At 37.3% G+C, this 17,455-nt stretch overlaps 1 protein-coding gene across 3 annotated transcripts in view; it reads right to left on the bottom strand.

Moving 5' to 3' along the window:
• Positions 1–17,035, bottom strand: part of LOC146705458 (uncharacterized) — a 52,422-nt gene extending 35,387 nt beyond the window's left edge. For all 3 annotated transcript variants that reach the window (XM_085463120.1, XM_085463121.1, XM_085463122.1), the window contains exon 1: positions 16,984–17,035. The gene's annotated coding sequence lies outside the window, so the exon portion shown is untranslated. The remainder of the gene's footprint in view (positions 1–16,983) is intronic.
• Between the last annotated feature and the right edge of the window lie 420 nt (positions 17,036–17,455).

The following is a 17,455-nucleotide window of genomic DNA, read 5'->3' as shown; positions in this document are numbered from 1 at the left end:
GGTGTGTGACATTCAGTGGACCCAACAAAGTCCTATTCTTTTCAGAAAAAGTAATTAGAAAGTAAAATATAATGGCTGATGAATGTGGGACGCTATAATTCTCTCCTCATTACTGTACAACCCTTACTCCTAGAAATTATGTTTATATACTGCTAATTTGTTTTTCCAATTATGCTTCCCGACAAAACCTAATTGGCGAAACAAATTAGTCATATATAAATGCTGCAACTGTAAGAATAATATAACCTCACACTGTCTATGGTCTTAAAGAAATGTTTAAATACATATTTGAGTAAAAACACAAATGGTGTTAATACATAACTACATTTTAAAAATATGATGGCTAAGGCCTTGAGACCACTGGATAACCTGCTAGCAACCAAAAATCACTAGAGAAAAATTTGTATTCCTGAACCAAATGAGAAGTGGTTACGTGAGGTTTTTGGCAATCCCTAGGTGGGAATGATCACAAAGATATGCACAATACTCGATCTAAAACAACCTTGCAATTAATTTGGTCACTAACATGTTGCTCAAGTTGCCTCTAGTTTGCACAGAGGACATCAACTTGTCTACAAACACTCACCAAATATTGGCCAAGCAATTTAAAATTGTAAAAAGTGCAAAACAAACAAAGCTGAAATGAAATGAAAGTAAAATTTGCCACTTTTACAACACACTGGTTGCAGCAGTAAGGCACAACTTTTACTTTGAAGACAAAAGTTTCAAACTCCTTTTCCAGTTTTTATCAAACTTGAAATTTCACTACTGCTCAGAATGTAATTGACATCGTCCACAAACACTGCAGGAGACAATCTACTAGCAACCAAACTAATCACAATTTGATTTTTTTATGCAACTCTGTCTCCGATTTCACCCGACAACAGAAGTGAGAAGACCTTAAGAGAAGTGTTTTGGGGCGTCGTGAGGCTAGGCTACGTTAGCCATTTGCAGCTAACGTTACATTTGCAAAGTGTTACAAGCTACAATTTCACTGCTGGAAAGCAATTTCACTCATTCTTCGTTGATAGGAAAGGTACACTGTGAACAGGTCACCAGTTTGTTGCAGGGCTAACACATAGAGACAGACAATGGTAGGACTGAACTAAGAACCTTGTTTAGTTTGCTAACCACTGCGCCACCGTCCTGAATAAAGCAAAATAAATAAAAGCTTAGTTTTAGCTGAGGCTTTATAATACTGAATTTAAAAGCTATTTCTAGGCTAGCTAAATAGCTAATTTGACAATCACAATTTATTTTCCCTTTCAATACTAACAGGGCAGCAACGTAGTGAAAAAAAGACCACTGAAAATTAATGTCATTTACAACCTCAAGGAGATAGATCCACTGGCAACATAAAGTGGGCAGGTCCAAGTAAATCTTTCTCAACTCAGAAACAAGCAATCACAGAGACGTTTAATGTGAATTAAAGAGACAGCTGATTGACATATGACAAGGTACTAAAAAGGTTAGAGGGTTACGTAAGCAACCAAAGCCCAAAATGTCTGCTTGCAAGAAACAGCGAGCAAAGCGTAAAAGCAAATTGCTTCCTTTGCGGGCACCCCTTGGTAACTGACCAAGTGAGCAAACATACACAACTGTCACTTGTGAAATGTTTTTTGTAGCTAAAAAAAAAAAAAACATTTTCTGAAATGTCTCACTCTGAGGTATCTCATCAAATATTTATCACTGCAAAAGATTCAGTAAGGTAAATTCTTCATTGATCAAGCCTTACATTTCAACAAACAGCTTCAAACGAGCTGCTACCAAACTTGTAAAACTGAACTCTCTTAATTATCTCACACTTTAGCTTTCAGCTGTGAAACATTTCATAAGTACTCACTGCAGGACGTGGAGAGAGAGAAGTGCTCATGATGACAGACGGGCTCAAAACTCATTTCCTGACTGAGCTCAGACCACAGGGGGGTTCTGTGTTTGCATGTGTATGTGTTAGTGGGTGGGCTGCACTACTGTGTACATGGAGATGACCCTAACTACAACCTCTGAGACAGAGAGGATGAGAGAGTGTTAGAGAGACTGGTGGAGAGAGAATGTGAGCTGGTCAGTTAATCTCCAGCCAAGGTTTGTCACGGATTGTGGGCTTGATTGATTAGCTCACTCAGCCTCTTATGTGTGTGTGTTTGAGGGCGATACAGAGGGAGGAAAAAGCTCTAGACTTAAAACTTTGTTACAAAACTTCAGCTAAACCAGTATTTAAATTGTAATACACGTTTGGTCCAATTTGTAAGACAATGCAAGCTTTAGTATCATGGGTTAGGCATTTCAAACCTTGTATTTCATATGCAGATCAGTTTTTAAAGGTATTATTTAGATATCCTAAAGAGTACAAGAACCCATGTCACAAATACCAGTTCCTGCCCTGACCCCTCAAAGTCAGGGGGAGTCCCCAGGGTGTGTCTAGGTGGGGTCTAATGACTGTAGCAGGTTAAATAGACACACCTTTATAAGTATGCAGGTATGAGGAAGGTGAGGCCTTCTTCCCAATACCTCTGAAGGCCTCCCCCTCCTTTTTCAAGACTCTTTAATCATATGCACACAATAAGATTTAAGCAGCAAGATTAAAAGTCCAGACCTTGCCAGATTTTGCAGTTGGACTGAAATTCTAAAGTCCAGGTTCATCCTTCAGAGACAGTAATAAAACTGGCTAATGTCAGGGCAAAGCCACTTAATGCGTTTCTGTTCCTTGTGTAAATGTGTGTAGATTTTATCATAGAGGTGGATCTAAAGGAACAGTCTGCTTACCTTATATCACTCCTCAGGAAAACATGAATTTTTACACTTCATCAATGCCAGCTCCAAATTCACTCCCGTTGTACGTCTCTGTGTATCAGGTGGCATTTCTTATTTTGTCTCTTTAAGGTTGTCGGTCATGCTTCTTTTGCTTTTTGCATCCCTTTGTAGTCATTTCAAAGCCCTCTGTGCTGATTTTGCTTAAGGTCACTTTCTATGTCTTTCTGATCGTTTTGCTTCTCCATGTTGTCAGTCTCCCTTTGTGTTTGTAGTCATGTGATTAAGTTTACAAAAAATACAAGCAGCCACTTCACGCATGGCCCCCTTGACCCCTTCCTGCACTCGACTGCTTTTAAAAGCTTGTTTCCTGAAAACAGCTGCTGGAGGAAATTGACTTTAGGACATTAAACCATAAATTGTAAACACAAATGTGCTATTAAACCAAACCTATATGAGCTAAAATAGGCTATAAGCCTGCTGAAGCTTTACTCTGACTCTGATTTAGTCTTGGCCGATTCTGTTAAAAAAAAAAAAATCCAGAACACTTTTACTCATAAATGAGTTAGCTCGAATTCAACTAACCTGCAGTCCAGTGTAGAGTTGAAATCATAAAACCTTCAACCTAGTCAAGAGTTGTCCCTGCTCCAGGAGCATATGAAACGCTGTCATTAGTGAAAGTAAGATTTTCCTGATAAGAGTGTTACTTTCCCTCTTTTCAGATCGCTTCTAAGATATTTTTTTAAGATCTCATTGTTTAAACCAATAATATTATGTTATGTAATCAGGTGAGACACTCTACCACCCACAGGAAGTTATGAATCACGCATCATCACCTTTGTCATTGACACTAGCTCTCTTAATATTGAATATCATGGTGAATAGTTGCTTATTCAGAATGAATTTTCTTTTTGTTTTTTTTACAATTTTCTTTTTAGGAAAAAAAAAATCTTAAAATCTGTAAGTGAGGCATTTTATCAGATAAAAGGGTCAGAGGTCTATGGGCATGCACTGTCACGATAACTGCAGATATTTGTTGCTCAGCAAGCAACTATGTCTGTACACAAGGAAACCTCTCCTACCCAGCACGCCTTATTCATGACTCACAGCTCTGGTATGTCACCTTGTGCACTGATGCACTTTGAGCCACCAGAAGCTTTAAACTGGGAGTGAACAGCAGGCGACGCCTTGCAGTAACATTTACTGACGAGGAATGTTTCATTATGGAAACAACTTTTAGTGACGAAGTTCATTAACAGTGTAACGATTATGTTAATTTACAAAATTGCCAAGTCATGTGTTTTTTCTTTAAATATAGTCTGGTTAACTCCTAATGCTAAAAATGTCATTCTAATTTTTCAAAATAAAGACCTCCGTCAGATAAAACTACATTTATGTCTTTAAGTTTAAGGCTTGTCTTATAATTGTTAATACAATTTACCAAATTGTTAATAAAATTTACCAAATTTCCCCTTGTAGGACAATTAAAGGATTATTCTATTCTATTCTAAAATTGTAGTTCTGTCAAAACAAAACTGTGAAGATGTTTTCAGAAACCTAACACTGCATCTGAAAGTGGTGAAATTCTCGTTTCTGGATCTTTCCTGCTGGCTGCTAGCACATTAAATGGCCTATTATGTTTAATGTAAGTCCACCAGATAGAACCTGTTACTTCCCACGCTCTGTCAAAAACATTGTTTTTACTATACACAGTGAAAATAGAAAGTTAAATTCCCGACTGTCATCCATTATGTATTAAAAACTACAAAAAACATACGTGTTTCAGTTGTGCTGAATTTAACACTTCTGCCAACCTGATTTCTAGGGGAAACGCCTACAATGGGTACTGATCTACACCACAACAGACATTTCTACTGCATTTTTGAACTCTATTTCTACTCAGCTGGACTGCGAACTGGAACAACTGGGATCAAACAATGGAGGAGCAGAAATGCAGAAAATACACAGCGGAGGACAAGGAGGTCAACATAACTTTGACCAAACAGAGTGTTTAGTCTCTTTGGAAACTTTCGGAACTTATTTAGAAATTCAAGTTCGAAACCAACCCAGTACTGAGGATTGTAGTTGATTAATTAATCACAGCTAAACCTTACTGGACATGCAGTTCTTTCAATTCAATTCAATTTTATTTAAATAGTGCCAAATCACAACAAAAGTCGCCTCTTCCTCTCTCTCTGTAAAAACACCAGCAGTATAAAACCAGTTTGTCTGTACCCAATGAGGTGAATAAACAAAATACCACCTCTCCTGTATTTGCCCTCTTCCTGTCACTTCCCCTTTTAATTGAAGCATAGGTGGGCCTGTCCCTCTGTAGTTAACAATTAACTAATCAGATCTCTTGTCACCCTGACGTTAACCATGTCAAACACAACAAAACCACTATGCCCCCCCATTTCTTGAAAAGTGCTCACACACACAGTTTACTAGGTGATGTTCAGGAAGCACTTTCTAAACTGAGGGAAAAGGAAAACTTTATACATTTGTCAAGTGATGATGTGAAAATAAAATGTATTTGGCATCTTAATGCAGATGACAGCTTAAACTAGGGAACACTTAATTAAAGATTACCACAACATGTATGGAAAAACTGTGGCAGATAAAGTGCCATTACGGAAAATAATCCACCATCTTCCAGTAACTTCCTTTTTTACCCTAATGCACGACCTACACCAGACTGATTAATGGTATGTTTTTACTGCATACAGGTATTACTCTGGGTTATTTTAGGGTTTGGCACAATACCACTCTCACCACCACCCAACCGCATCGCAATGCATACACATGCACAGGTGTGCAGGGCTGGGTGTGCAACCTACTTATGATGAGCTCCTCCCAAAGACTCATCCAAAAGAAATAAAACCTCTGTGAGCTGTCGTCTGTCCAACAGTCAGGGAGAAAAACAGGTAGAGCAACACAAAGACACAGCAGGTAGACCTAAAGGAAACCAAACATGCAGTGGGAAATTACACACTCAGGGAGACAAGAACATAAAACACAACCTTGTGTCCTATTGGGAGTGTCCCCGATTAGAAGAAGTGAAAGTACCAGCCTTTAGTTTGAAAGCTAAAAATAATAAATATATTTAGATTTTACAAATAATGGGACTTTCCACGACTGAAAGCACAATTAGTTGAAAATAACATTATACCGTATAACTTCTAAAGAACTGGACACAATCCAAGACCCACACGGGCGACAGATGTAAAACACGGTTCTGTTTGCACTACACAGGGTGGGTCCTCGAATGTGTCTGCATGTTTATTTGCGCAGTCATGAGTTTTGGTCTGCAGACAGACACATTATAGGTGAATGATTACATTTTACCACAGATTTACACAGATGTTTGATTCTATGTGAACCGTCCAACAAAATACAGACAAAATGCTTAAAAAAATGTCTTGCAACAATAAGATAAAAATAACAGCTAATGGACAATATGTGATTCAAGAAGAGATTCTGATGGGCAGTCTCACAGCAATCCTTCAGAGGCTCAGAGAAAAGTGAGACGCCCCTGATGAAGCACTTGTAGAAGTTAATTATGCATAGACATATGACTTCATTAGTGACTTTATGCAATAACTCAGCTAGGCCATCTAGTAACATTTGGCTATGTGATGCATGTAAAGTCATTTATTTAAGAGTAGTACTTAAAACTACTTGGATAGCCTGAATCTCTCAATACTGACCAGTCCAAATACAGGCAAAGGAATATGCCTGACCCAAATTATGCATCGTTGAAAAACATAAAGCCTCACAATTCAAAAAGTGTAAACCATTGTACGATGCAAATACTACAGTGAGAACTGTTCCATAGTTTGTCTTAAGAGTGACTACCCAATAAAACAGCACTTAGTGTAGTGCCACCTGCAGTTCACAACAATGGGCGTTGGAGATTGAGCTGAATGATGTTGACAACCACCACAAGGGTGACCTGGCTGAAATGGGCCAGAGCTAACAGGTTAGCAACGACTGATGTTTGAAAATAAGAGTGAGATGGTTATTGAGTAGTAAAGTGGAGGCTGGAGGCATTCTTTAGTTCCAAACATACTTTAGTGGCCTGCCTATGTGTGAGAAAAAACCCCAACAACAAAGACTTTCCATTTGGCATGAATTTGGTATGAAGGTTGGATAAATGTGTATTCTATTTGGCATACATGCCTAAGGCTAACCACACAGTAGTCTCTTCCAACCAACAGTCAGTGGGGTGCATTTAAAAAAAAAATTAACCTTGATGAAGTTGGACAAATTGGTCATTTAGAAATTTGTCAAAAATGCTGCCATTGTTAACATAATCTAGCCTCTGGGAGACTAATCTGATGCTTTTAAGCTGATTTGCTGAAATATATTACTTCCTTTTTGCTTCAAAGCTTCAGTTTTACTGCCCTTGAATAGTTTAAGCAAAGCAAAATCAGTTTTACCCTGAAAACAATAATAAACATGCCAATTAATAAGAAGCTAACACCACGTTCAGTACAATAATTTTTTACTCTAGAGCCATGATGTGTAGGAAAAATATTGCACTTGTTGACAGAGTAGAAGGATATGCAAATGATCAACACTTTCTTTTTTAAACTCACTTCACTTTCTCATCTCCAAGTTTAGTTTCAAAACTAGAGCATCCACAACAACAACATGCACCAAGCACTGCAACTCCCACCCAGCACCCACCCAGCCTGCGCCCACTCGGCCCTCCGATGAGGCTTAATGAGTAATAAGCACTGGGTGACCACAGTCTTGGAGTCAAGCCAACTTTCCCAGATGCTAAATTGAAGCCTGGAGGTACTGCATAATGCAAAACAACACTCATTAAAACTTGCAGTGAAAAAACAAAAACAAAACACAAGGAGCTATAAAATGCAAAAATGCACTGAGATGCATTCGAGGAGAAGCTCTGTAGCAGTTTCTAAATGATGTAGATGAATAATTAACTCTCAGGTGTCCATTAGCGGAAGAATTTACAAGATGTAGAAAATGGGTTCCAAAACACGCTCATGACCTTCAAACCGAAACCATTTGGCCCGAGCACTATGTTATGGAGGCGAGTGTGAGCTTTGGAAAGGATGATGAAATGGAAGGAAATCAACAGCAAAAAGAGCGACGTTTCTAGAACCAGAATGTGAAGCTTTCCCACTTCAGCTAAATTATACAGTACTGCAGTTTTTCTTCTTATTGAATTTACAAATGGATAGTGTAATGGATTGCATTATAGTAAGTTATTTTGATAATCTCTAAAAGCAATTCAGTTTGTATGGTGTCCACAGAGCTTAAAATCACTACCCTGTCAGTGATTTTAAAACTTCTTTTTTGCTAAAACAGCAGCCACAGTGGCAACAGACAAAAGAAATGTGACTGCTGAAAGCTACACTATTACACAGCTACATTTTTAATATAATGTAATGATAACAAAAGGTAACAACAACATTAGAAAGCAAATTCATAGATCTGCAGATGACCCATGAACACAGAACTGGAATCGACTTAATGTGATGTCCAAATTGGAACTACAATGAGTTGTAAATACGTGTTCAAACAGTGAGGCTATTAGTACCTGTAACTGATTACTTTATCTTTTACAATGAATACGTATCTTGAAAAGGAGAAAAAGAAGAAATATGTGTATTTGTTTGGTGTTCATGAACATCTGTTTTTCCTGTCTTTCTATATGCAGTAACCGATGAAAATAAAGAAGAATACCATGATAGGTTTTCGCTAGTACACATTAATACCTCAAAAAATTGCAATCCAATAAGATTCTGAAAGGGCTCATTCCACATGAAGAGTATTTTTACTTTAAGTATATTTTGATATTAAACCTTTTTTTTTTAAAGTAGGTCTATGAACTGAAGCTAAGAGTGCAAATACTATTAGCTTTACTGTTTTCAGTATATTCAACACAGCAGTTCGCTTTATTCATTTCATCATTTATTATGGTTTTCTTTGTCCCCTGCCCCTGCTTGTTGATACTCTCCCCTGTATCACCTGATTAAAACACAGCACTGGTATGGCCCTTGTCTGTATGTTAAATATTATTAGTACAGCTGAGAGGCTGTTAGTTTAACCTAGCATGAAAACTGTAAGCAGGTGACTACTGACACATATACCTGCAACCCAAGTGAGTACAAAAGAACAGGAAGTCCTCGAGTTTGTGTTAAAGTGGTGCTGCTGCAGTCTGCAATAATGGCATTATGAAAGACAGGTTAAACTTATCTGCGTTATAAACAGCTCAGTGAAAGAAAGTGATTTTCTAGGAAGTCAGCCATCTTGACCTTAGACTAGTGTGAAGTCATGCGAGAGATATATCAAAGAAAGGGGAGTTTCTACCTGCAGGACTGATACCAGCACACAGTGCTAGTCCGCACACAGTGCTAGTCCACCCGCAGCTCCAATAAGAAAAGTAATATTTGAATTACATAGTGTTACTAAAACGAGGAGATTACAACATGGTACCAAATAGTTTGCGTGTGTGTGTACGTTCATCTTGTCCTTCAAAACTCACGCCCTGATTCCTAACATACCATCTCCTTCCTGCTGCTTTCACATGATTCACTGTTGACTTGCAGTTTGTGGCATAATGTCACATTCAGTCATGCTTTTATGTGACTCCTGTGTGTGCATAATTAAAAGATTGTGAGCTAGAACAAGCCTTATGTTAAGATGCCGTATTTTTAAAATAATGTTGTTGTTTTTTTTTAAAAAAAACAACAACAACATTATTTTAACATTTTGATGTATTTCTACACTGAATCATCCTGGAACTGCAGGCTTAGAGTTGTGAAACTGATGAATTGAGTGAGTAATTTGTAATGCATAAGCACATCTTTATTTTCACTTCATGGAAATAGTAAATAAGTTTTTTTCCCAGTGTCTCTCTTCTCTCTCACACATGCACAGTAGCTCCACGTCTTTTATTGAGCCACCAAACAATCTGTTCTATAGAAAGGCAGCTAGCACAACACTAAATGTCATTAATGAACATTTCTTTAAACCACAGTGACTAACTGCACAGAGATCTTTTTTCTTCTTCTTTTTTTTCAGGGGTTTATAAAAAATTCTTTCTTCCATTGTGTTAATGATTGATGGGCACCAGATGCCACTATGGGGTGTTTCCCATACCAGACAGCTTGACATTTGATTATAATAGGAATGAATGTTGCACACAATAGGTGGCTTGTTGTAAACCTAGGGGCAATAGAAGATAAATAATTATACTGTTTTGTGAAGCCGAGCTATCATTCCACAAACTTTCCAAAAGAAGATTCTAGTTTTTTGAAACTAAGTACACCCATGACTTAACAGTTTGTAGAACCACATTTAGCACCTATAACTTAGAGTAACTGCTTTCTATATGACCTTTCCAGTCTCTCACGTCATTTCTGGAGGAATTATGGTTGTTTTCTTTACATCATCGCTTCAGTTCATTGAGGTTGTGCATAGTTTGCTTAAAGTCCTGCCACAGCATTTCAGTCAGGTTGAGCTCTGGACTTTGACCGGATCGTCACATCACCTTTTCTTTTTCAGCCATTCTGTTGTAGATTTGCTGTTGTGCTTAGGATCATTTTCTTGTTGAATGACCCAATTGGGGCCAACATGTCAGATAGCTGGTCTCACACTTGACTCCAAAATACTTTGGTACACAGAGCAGATCATGGCCAGCTGAGTGACAGCTGGCAGTAGTTTGCGGTGTTGATATGCTGTGTTTGGTTTTGGCCAAACATCTCCACACCAGTCTTCTCTGTCTGAAGGACATCGTTTCATGAATCTAAACAATACTGCCATGTTTTTCTTAAAGAAAGGAAGTTTTCTCCCGGAAACTCTTCGAAATAAGAAACACTTGATCAGGTTTTTTCTAATTGTACTGTCATAATCGTCCCAGGAGTAGATGTTGGAACATCTACTCCTGGAAGGACTGTGGTTAGTTGAAAGCTACAGACCATCACACTGCCAAAACATCTGCTGTTATACAGGCGGTCAGACTGTTTTAATCAAGTGCATTTCATTAAGTGGAGAATGAATGATTACTAAGCTGCATAAAAAGACAACGTAATGGTTTTTAAGGTTCAGGTATTTGACATATTGTCTCCGTCAGGCTGCTGAACATGTACAATCACTTCTGCAAACACAAGTGAAGCTTTAGGAAGAATGACAGCAAACACAGACATACTTTGAATATCATCTGACAGACAGCACTGTGAGCAAAAAAGCATAACAGCTATGGGAATGCACCTCAATAAGACAAGACACTTTGGTGTTTTTCGTCACCTAATTGCATTCACCTACCTGTGCACAAACATGACACTGAAAATAAGTGCATAATTACTTTCTTTAGAAGATCAAAAATACTGATTATAAATGCTGAGTATGTGGATGTTTGATTGGAATATTACCTTAAGAAAATAAAATAAATAAAATAAACCTTTTCCTGAAAATTCAAGAAAAAAAAATGGATTAAAACATTCTTGAATTTAAATTTGTAACTGCCCTTTCTAATAAAAATGTCAAAACTTGTCACCAAAGATTTGACATCAAGTGAATTTCTGAATGCTGATGTCATCATTCTTACTTAAATGGCATAGCTAAACGTTAAGGTAATGGAGGTTTTGGCAAATGAAGTAGTCACACACAAAGACTTGTATCTACAGGTGAGAAACAATTTCTTAAAAACAATGACATCATCTATAATCTCAATTATTCTCGCACACACCCAGCTTTGTGAAAGTTGGGATCGTCTATGAGACTGTCCCAAATGGGCTTGGGAAACTGTTCACAATACAGGCCTTACTGATATTCTTTTTTTTCTTTTTTTTTTAAATTTCATTTGTTTTTAGTAAATCTCTTGTGCAGTACGTTCTAGGAAAACGTATCCAAGTGAGCCAGTTCTGATGTGTAATTTATTAGTTCCCACAGTCATTTGGAGCTATAAAATCTCGATTCAGGCCACATCAGCATGTGATGTGAATGTAGCCTTAGTGCTAATGTGTTCAGGATTAGAAAGCACTGATGAAAATTATATACATCCTTATTAATCTTTATATAATTTGCCCAAAACCATTTTTTCTTTCTTTAATTTGATGTCTTGAAAAAAATCATTTTAGTTTTTGATCAAGACTTCAAGGATGGGATGAAAACTTTCGTCCAGTAAATGCACATCAGGTTCAGCATGCTCCAAAATGAAAGTCAAACTGATGTTGCAGATGTCAATTCAACATCACTTTGAGCTACTTCTTTAAGACTGCTTGGACGTCCTTATTAGACTTCCTAGTTAGTGTTTAAGAAATGCTTTCCATAATATCTTTTTTCAGTTTGAAGAAAACAAAATAAACATTACCAATAAAGTTAATGAGAAACAATTGTCAGAGTTTCAGCCATGTTGCTATGAAGCTTTACTTGATTGTAATTTTTAAACTAAAGCCAAGTCTAAACCCTCAAACAGCACTTTGTATTTATGAAAGCCAAAAAAAGACATTTTACACTATACTGTAAATGCAAAAGCTCCAAATTATTATCAGCTCATCACATAAATTTTAATGTTAAACTAGCAAAAATGTGACACCAAGAGTGCAGTGGGTTGCAGGGCTGATGATGGTGTTGGCAAAGTTAGGTTTGTGCACTGGCAGTGAGTTGACTAGAGAAACTGAAACCATAGATACAGGATACATTTCTCTTAAAGCCATTCCCTTTAATTAATGCGGCTAACCTGTTTGTGATGTAGGCCAAGTGTTGTGGGTAGTAAGCAACTGTAACGTGTTACTGGCATGTAGCTAAAGGTACTGTGAAGGCCACGTCAACAGCAATTAAGTTACCATAATCTAATGGCTAGATAAGTTTCTCTGTAACAGATATCCAAATGTGCATTTACAAGGAATAAAATGTCTCCTCATACAGTCCTGTGCAAAGGTCTTAAAGTATCCTTCATTTCTTTCTTTGCTTACAAGGAGCCTTTCTTTTTAAAAAGTCAATCTTTGAGCTTTTGTATTTGAACATTGGCTGCCTTTTCACTCAATTTCACTCCAGTCATTGTACCTGACCATTTTTGGATAAATGTTTCTTTGTTTGTTAAGCCACTCAACACTAACCGATGAATCATTCAAGCATAAAAAACGCACTTAACACAAGGGATAAACCAGTGTTGTGTCTATACATAACAGACAACTTAGCAACGAACCAATTCAGAAATATATCTTTAGCCACATTATTTGTCCTCATTTCTTTAGCTGAATGTCTGGAAAAATGGCAAAGATAATACAGTGTAAGGGGGAAAAAATATTATTTTTACACCAAAAGGTGGTATCTCAGCATGGCGTGCAGTGTTTCCTTAAAACATTCGGGGAAACTGGACAAATATAGGACAAGAGAAGTGGCAATCCTTCCACTTCCTTATGAAAAGAAATTATCTACCACAGATAAACAGTGTCTGAAATTTATGCCCTTAAGAAACAGGGAAAAAATCCAGCAAAGATCTTACACAGAATTTGAGATTTTTTTTTTTTTTTTTTTTTTTTTTTTTTTTTTAAACAATCTGTTATTCTTTGACTTGCATTAACACTTACTTACACAACATTTTAACCCATCTCTACTCCATTACAAACAGTGACAAGGCAAGAGAGAGAGAGAGCAATGAGAGAGTGTAGGGTGGGTGTGTGCTGAGCAAAACTGTGAAAGAGATCAGTTGTGTATTCTTGTTGGTCTGGTTCGTTAACTGCCTGGGCTAGAGTCAAGTGAAAGAATGTAGTTCCATTAAAACGCATTAAAGAGAGAGAGGATGGGTGTGCGAAGGACAGAGGCTGGATACAGAAACAGGTTGAAGTTGTTACACATGATTAAACTAAATGTTTTTGTCCCATACATACACATGGTTGAGTTTGAAAAACTGATGAAAAGGAAAAACTGAAACATCCAAAAGATAAGAACGTGGTATTAAGAAACCAAAGGAACTGGGTGAGAGTGAAAGGGGAGAAAGGGTGACTGAAACAGAGAGAGGTATGATGAATTGTTGGAACATTCTCAGTGAGAAAAGGGATTAAGTCAAAATTTGACATAGAAAAAGAGAGAAATACTGCTGCACAATATGCAATGACTAATGCCTTGTGGGGTGTGTTGGGTCAGTCATTGCCTTGGTTCAACCCTTTTTAAAAACATGTACATATTGTCATGTACATTGTGTCTAGACTAAATGAATCAATGTCATACACACATCATATATATATATATATATATATATATATATTATATCAGAACATATACATATACACACACACACACACACACACATATATAGTGTAAGCTAAAAGCTTTGGCAGCTTTTTAAGCATGTACAAAAAATAATGTAACATATACTAGAGTACTAAATACAACAAAACTAAAAAGCTTAACTTCTGGCATGCAAGAAAATCCAAGTCATCATTTACACAGTGTAAGTAAAATAAAAAAAATAAAAAACAAAAAAACATATATACACACACACACTAAAAACTGAAGAGTCAAGAGTAAAATAGTGCAAAATTGAGAGTAACAGTAAAAAATATGTTAGATAACAGTGAACGAAAAAGCACAGCTGTGTAGGAGATGAGGGTGATCAGAACAGAAAAAGATGGAATGAAAGATAAAGACATGGAAAGTGAACTAATACAAAGATACTTTAGCTAAGCAAGAAAATCAGTAATGCTAACAGCTGGCAATAGTTTCTGCATTCTTCAGCCAAGAAAACATTTACACATGAATGACTGCAATTTTCCTTAGACAATTGTGAAAAACCAGCTTTAGAAAGCACATTTTACATTCTGAACACAGGACAACAACACCGATATTTAACACATAACTGCGTAAAGCTGACTTCATTTTAGCCTGCTAGCACATCTCTGTGAGGCTGACATTTTCTACATTTTGCAACATATGTGAGAAAACAGAACTTTCAGAAATATAATAATTAATTGTATGTGCTTGACGTCACCCTTTAAAGCAACTCATGTATAACTAATATCCCTGCTTCTTAAGCTAGCTGTCAAGGCTGTAAAAGTAGCTGCGTAGCAACACGCTCGCTGGCCTGCAAGCTAAAAACAAAAGAAACTAGAAAAAAAATACAAAGATATAAGCTCACAATGGCTATAGGAACTCACTTATTCCTTTAATTATTGTTAATGTGATAAAATAATATCGATTTGTGGCGACTATTTCACAGAAGAACTAGCCTAACAACCACTGCTCTCTCTAGCCTGTTGTATCTTCTGGCTTAAAACTGCCATAGTTCTCACTACTGTTGGTGTCTCCAGGACTGTGTTTTACTGTGATTACACACACGCACATAAACACACCCACACAAACAATCACAGCTTGTAATCAGTCGCCCAACTTAATTCTTCAACCAAACAGGCATGCAGGGGTAGAGACCCAGTTAAGAACAGCATGGTTTGGTTAGGTGTTGTTATTGTTGTTGTGACTATTACTAATTAAGTGTTAAGTAACACAGCAGCTCCACGTGGAGTCAGTAAAAGTTCACATAGCGCCCTCCACCCAGCTGAAATAAAGATAACATCTCATCTCTGTTGGCCTCTTATCAGGGGGCAGAGTACTCTTGAGAAAATGAAAACTGTTAGATATCATCAGTATTAAAAAAAGAAAAAGGAATTTTATTGTCAATGCCTGACACGAGTTTGATCTTGCAGAGACGTAGCTTAAAGTCACTATTATGGTGGATAAGAAACTGTAAAACTTATATTTTCATGCCACTTTACAACATTGAGATTTCATGGAAGGTAGTATAAACTCCTCACACTATACTTTCTGGCCATAAGTATGTAGACACAAACTGCACACAGCACACCCACAATACACATGAAAACTGAATCTGTCATTCCAAAGCCACAGACACTAAATGCTCCTCTAGCTCAGACTCCTAAAAGGTTTCCACATGATTTTCCAGTTCATCCTGAAGGTGTTGGAAAAGACCGAGGTCAAGGCTCTTTGCATGTCAGTCAAGTTTTTCAACACTGAAATGTGTAATGTAGCTCAACAGTGAGAATGAGCCCAGCGCCTAATTTTAGGTTGTTTCATTAACATGATACAAAGCAAGGACAAGCCTGTAGTAACCACTTTTGAGTCCACGCTGACTTTGTATAATACGATGCTACACAATTGCACTATGTTGCACTTTATATTTCATTCTATAATCAAATTTAAAGTATTTAATATTGTATTGAAATTTTTTTTTTTTAAGTATCTGCATTACTTACACGTTTCTCCACAGTATTAATACACTACAGGTATTACAACCTGCATACCAGCACCATGAAAAGTACTCAAGCTCAAACACAGACTGCAGTAAGGCGGGCCACAAAAGTTGAGGACTATTGATTTCTGGTAACATTATCACACTAATGCTGATAACTCTGAACAGCTCTTACATAATGCTCCTGGAACAACAGTAGCTTTAATCCTACTTCATAGTTCTTCAATCACCATATTAATTGCCTATTCTTAACAGTCTTCCCTACCCGTTTTTAAGTCACTCCTGAAAAAGCAGCTCTTTACCCTGGCCTTTGACACCACATGAGATGTTGGTTTTTATTTATTTATTTATTTTTATTTTAGTTGTTTTTAGTTGATTCGGTGCTGTTTTATCTTGTTTTCTTTTTTAATATAGGGCTATTTTAATTTTTATGTATTATGTGTTATATTGATTCATTTGTGCTGTTTTCTTTTATTCTATTGTTTTTAACTTATTTTCTGTACAGCACTTTGGTCCTGTGCTGGGTATTTTAAAGTGCTTTATAAATAAAATTGGATTGGAAATTGGATTATCAAACTGTACGGTACCTTCTCTCCGTTTACAATGCCTGTCTCAAGATTCATTATTTGAAGATCTACATGCTAAATCAATCATTCGGAATGTTACTATGTACTTTGGCTGAATGTATGAAAGCCTGCATCTCCATTTGCCGCAGGCTAAACTTTAAAAGTTTAGCTTAACTATTTTTGCGCACAGTTTTGACCTGAAGCAGTCTCTGTGCTTCCCTGCATCAGCTGGATTATCTGTTCCTCAGCCCTATCCTTAAAAAAAGACTAGTTTTTCTGCGATCCAGTTTGAGGAAAATAGCCGTGAACTCTCTTAAGTGAAAGCAGCGCATTTCTCACCCGAAATCAGTGTCAGCAAAAAAAGCTGTACCAAAGCGCTCCCATTAAACTCCAACAAGTGTTCCTGGAAAATTATGAGCTTCTTACCTGTTCCTCCTCCTTTCTGCGGTGCTCTGATGCCGACTGACAGCCTGCTGAGTCTGCCTGACAGGAGTTTCCTTGTGGGTGTGGCCAGAGTTACACCTGCCGCACACCGGAACGTGCGTAATGAGCCCAGCTGACTCACGCAAAGTCGCCCGGGAAGGGAGGAGCGAAGGTTTGAGCTGGTTAAACGTTACATTCTCTGGCAGAAATCCACGAGAACATTTTTGAGAGGCATGAGAACGAACTCACTCTCTGTCTTTGACACCATTTTGGGAAATGCAATGCACCATGGGCAGCTTTTGCAACTATTTCAGGAATGTTTCCTTCCCTGGGGACATTGTGGTTACCACCTTCTCCCTCTGATGACATTAAGTGACATATATATGTATATATCTTAGTTCCTTACATACAATGCTAAACAAAATCATAAGACCACCATCCAGTCAGCTGTAAAGTTTATAAATGAACAGTATTG

This window comes from Copadichromis virginalis, linkage group LG7 (genome assembly GCF_057382275.1).
Source record: "Copadichromis virginalis isolate Kocher_CV1m ecotype Utaka linkage group LG7, C_Virginalis_male_GT1.1, whole genome shotgun sequence".
NCBI lineage: Eukaryota > Metazoa > Chordata > Actinopteri > Cichliformes > Cichlidae > Copadichromis > Copadichromis virginalis.
Note: the sequence above shows the minus strand (reverse complement) of the source record. Positions and strands in the feature narration are given on the sequence as shown.